Here is a 5,281-nt window from a genome sequence, read left to right as displayed (position 1 = left end):
TAGATACCCAACATATAGGCTGGTAACTTTGTAAAACTTCGGAAGAAACTAATTAAATAATAGTCCGGTAGACTGAAGTTTTAGAAAGATATCTATTTAACTCTATAAATCAGAAACCATCAGTTGAAATATAAAAGTACATCTTCTGACAGTAAATACTTTATTAAAGAGTACGAAGATGGTATGAAAGAACTCATAATCAAACAGTCTTTGTACTTGTTAAAACAAAAGACCATTATATACTAATTTAGGAAAAATACTTATTAGAAGTAGCTTATAAACACTCAGATATGGAATATAAATATTGAAGTATCTTACCTTTCAAGCTTTACAGACATCATCAAGTAACAGAAAAGAGATCTTATTAATATAAAAATTGGTCTATCGATGAATCTTTATTACAATATCTTCACAGTCCACTCAAGGAAGTTCTTAGTAGTCATCAACTAGAAGAACATTACAGAGTCTTCTTAGACAATCTCTATCTATAGTAAAGTTTTAGGCCTAGCTCATCTTAACACATACTAGAGTTGACTTCCACTTAATATAAAGAAAGTAATAGTGTACCGGCTTAGGAAGAGAAGACTGTAAGATAAAAGCCAATGTAAATGAAGGGATACTAGAGGAAGAGCCAGAGGCCTATGAGCAAACTCAACTGTAAAAACTAAACTGTTGTCATCTTATCATATCTCTCATATAGTCTCTTATTTATAGAATAATGGCTTCACATAATGGAAAAGATCACACTAATAGTAAGAAAGCTAAAAGAGTGAGGAGAAGAAGGCAACTACGACTTGAATTAAGAGGATATACAGATCTTATCTTTAAGATTGCTCAGAGTACTGCGACCTGATACTTAGAAACTACCTTAAGTAGGGTAATTCTACTCAGAATCCGAATCTCTGGTCTCCAACTCCCCCCTCCAGTCCCCTTATGGGGCCTACACATCATCATACATATCTATCTTAGCTGCACACTGTGACTATAATTCCACAGAATTGAACATGTCAGAATAACACCATATACATCACTAGCTCAATAGAAGTATGATCCGACATCTTTCTAGAAGTCATGTGTTCAACTCCGGTTATCACCAAAGTTATTTCCAGTATTAAGTTATTTTCTACCAATAATACCTGCAAATGCAATACTCCCTGCATGACAACTGAGGACTTCTAACTGAAGAGTTATAATAGTATCCTATAGAAGTACTTTCCCTCTACATAAGGAAAGTTATCGGATAGAAATCTGTAACATGTTCAGAAGGTGCTAATTACATTATCGATAATAGATATGATAGTTGGCAGGTGGCCTACTCTTCCAGAGAGGAGGCAAGAGCTGAGAACTAAAGGAGGCTTCGAGGGTGTACTGAGGAACAAAGAAGTAACCGTTCAAACTAAGTATATTGAAATACTGTCTGTCGAAGTCTGCCTTTTCTATCGTAGAAACAGGCAGTCTTTAAATACACAAATCTGTTCATGTCTAGCATGAACGAAATTAATCAAAGGTATCAATTAATACACTTTGGTAAAACTAATTAAGTATCAAAGCGATACTTAAAACAAAATATAAAACAAAACTAAGTATCAAACAATACTTAAAACAAACTAAGTATCGCAGCGATACTTAAAACAAAACATAAAACAAAACTAAGTATCAAAAGATACTGAAAACAAATCAAGTATCAAAGTGATACTTAAAACAAAACATAAAACAAAACTAAGTATCAAACGATACTTAAAACAAACCAAGTATCAAAGCGATACTTAAAACAAAACATAAAATAAAACTAATTACCGAGTACCTGTACCGGTTACAAAATCTATCTGTAGTGTCAGGAAATATCCACCTTCTAAGTTAGCAAGCTAAGAAGATTAAATACATGACTTAGCAAATTTGCCAACTAAGAGAATATCTGCAAATCCAGTAGAATGGTTTCCTGCCAATTAGTAGGAAGTTATTTGGAGGATATCTGTCAGTTAAATCAGGAGTTATAAAGGTTTAAAGTTGGTAACCTAGGAAGGTTGTATTTTATGTACTACTTTTCCAACCAAGACCCATAGATGAAACTGATCATTTCATCAATAAGTGAGGTAATTGGGGCCAACACTATTCAACTTGAGAACTAGGCTATAAGTATAATAACTCTGAGTATCAGAAAATTACTATTGGGAACAGTACAATTCCAAATCACCAAGATATTAATTACCAAAGATGATGTAATGCTTTTCAGAGTCTCCAGCTGTTTGCACTTCAGGAAGATACCTGACATTGCGAGTTATAGTTAGAGAGATACATAGTTTATATAAGAGATAGATGTAGTCCACGAATACTCAGACATGGAATATAAATATCAAAGTGCCTCTCAAGTTTTTAAATATTATCAAGCAACAGAGAAGAGACCTTAATAATATAATATTGTTCACATAATTCTATTCTACTTTACTTCTTACTTAGTAGTTATAAACAAAACAAGAAACCTCCAGAGCCTTCCTAGACAAAATCTCCATGTACAAAACAAATCTCAATTCACTTAGAAAAGTCTGAGTCTAGACAGATCATCTCCACTGAACAAAGTTAGACCTACAGAGTACTAGCTGAAATATTTCCCAACTGGGACTGTGCAAGTAGGAAAAAAAATATCCACTACTACCAGTACCTACTAAAAGTGAAATGAGGAAGCCAATTCTACCAAAGTTAGGTGAGTCCCTAAGGTAGAAAATGACAACTAGTCATGCCCAGATAACTTTGTATTAAGTTGACAGGAAACAAGTGAGGCAAGTAAAAGGGGCTGAAAAAGTGGACTGTGCCCTTAGGCAGGAACTATTAAAGAAGCAGAGAGAATTCAAGTAGGTATTAGGAATAATGGGATCCGATACCTAAGAATTATCCTGAGTAGGGTAACCCCACTCAGAATCAGAATCCTTGGTCTCCAGTACCCCTCTCTGGCCCCCTTATAGGCCTGCACATCCTCATACATATCAATCTCAGTTGCATCCGGTGACTATAATGTCACAGAATTGAAGGAGTCAGAATAATACCGTATATGATGCCACCGTCTATCCTACCAGATCTGGTTCACGGGATGTATGGGAGGAGACCTCGGCTAGATCTGGGAAATGGAAAGAAGTAAATCTGTCCACTGCTCAGAAAGTTACTAGACTTCAAAGAAGTAACATCTTTGGTGTGAGCAGAAGTAACAGGATGTTTTTACAGAAAGAGATGATATCAAATGATAAAGGATCTCAACCAGAGACCAATACATTCACATCCACTCTACGATAACTAGAAGAGTCTAGAACTCAGAGGGACACTACCATAGATGCCAATGGACTTCACAAAGTGTTACAACTAGGTTTCGGAATACATTGTAGCTGTGAGGATAACTCCAAATACTACAACAACAATTAAAACATTATTATCTAGAGAAAACAAGGGTTGCCAACTGAGGAATTATTTGTTAATCCGGTGGAATAGCTTCCTACGAATTAGTAGGAAGTCCTCCTGAAGATCTCTAGCTGTAGGGTAAGGAGTTATGAAGGTTTGAAGTCAGGCGATCTAGAAAGGTTGTGATTACGACTATCTTTACAGATACAACCCACAGATGAAACTGATCATTTCATCAATAACGAAGACAATTGGGGCCAACTCAGTTCGACTTGAAAACTAAGCCATAAGTCTAAAGACTCTGATGATCGCATAATTAATATTGGAAATAGTATGGTTTCCAGTTAGTTATATCGTAATTGATGAAGAGGGTGTGGTCATTTTCAGGGTATCCTGGTGTTCACACCTTTTAAGCATACCCAATATGGCGAGTTATAACCAGAGAGGTACAAAGTTGTATAATAAATAGATGTAGTCCACAAACACTCAGACGTGGAATATAAATATCGAAGTGTCTCTCAAACTTTAGACATTAACAAGCAATAGAGAAGAGACCTTAACAATATAATATAGTCTTTATGATTCAATTCTACTTTACCTATTTTACTTCACTCTTAGTAGTCATAAACAAAACGAGAGAAGTCCAAGCCTTCCTAGACAATCTCCATCTACAGAAACAAATTTTGGTTAGCCTAGATAACACTGAAGTTTATCAGGTTATCTCTACATAATAGTAGGCTTACAATAGTTGCCATAATATTAACAAACTATATGGAAGAAAAATAAAAGTGATAAAGCATACTTATCGAATATAGCCCTGGATCCTTCTTATATAGGCATGTTATCCAATCCTAACCCTACTGTAACTTATACATTCAAGTTCATATTATGGTCCTGGACAGTAAATATCAAAACACTTCTTTTCCAAGATAAACACTTCATGAAAAATGTTATTACCAACTACAACTATTATATAATGATTTTTTGAGTTGTATATTTGTTCATTTAGTGAATCTAAAGACATTTACAGAGCCATAAAGAAATCAATCAATATTTGAGTCTTGTAAATAATTGTAAAACTGGAAGAAGATTTTTCCTAATCCTAGGTCCAATACACATGTAAAAACAATTGTAAAATGTCTATATAAGTAATAGCTGATAAGTATATAGGGTTTAAGGCAATTTTCTGATATGGTATAAGAGGTGTTTAAGTTATTTGTACTAGCCAAAGACATAGTTTTAACACATAGTATATTATCACAATATTTCTATTGGTACTTTAAGGAAACCTATTAAAATACATCATAATAGAGAAGAGATTATATATATAAAGACAAAGAGCTTTCTGCTTCTATCAAAAAGTACCAGTCATGCAGAAGGATTTATTTTAATTCTAACCTGAAGTTAAATGAATCTAGAATTTTGTATATCTTCTTTATATTATTCATAATATCATAATATGCAAAGAAAATTTCAGTAATGTTTCAAGAATTCATAATTAAATTTTATTAATTGGAAAAAAAGGAAAAAGGAAAAAGTGAGTAATATCTGATGGATTAGTCAGCAATTCTCAATACACAAAGGGTTAATTTTTACTGTCCAGAACTATACTATATTCAATAACTCACAAGTATAAGTCATGTGAGATCCATCAGTTGACTCTTATAAGTCAACTGCATAATATGTCTAAACTAATCACAAATATCATAAGAAGTTATATGCACTAAGTGCATCACATGTATAAAGATGTCACAAACTGGATTGTAACAAGGTAGAATGTGGAGAAGGAATATAGTTTTCGTACAACTTATAACTATGAGTCATAAGTATTATTATTTACTTGTTACGACTCATAGGGATTATACTAGGACTGGTAATCTTACCCCCGGTTTTT

Source organism: Tuber melanosporum, assembly GCF_000151645.1.
Source record: "Tuber melanosporum whole genome shotgun sequence assembly, scaffold_11, strain Mel28".
Classification (NCBI taxonomy): Eukaryota; Fungi; Ascomycota; class Pezizomycetes; order Pezizales; family Tuberaceae; genus Tuber; species Tuber melanosporum.
Note: the sequence above shows the minus strand (reverse complement) of the source record.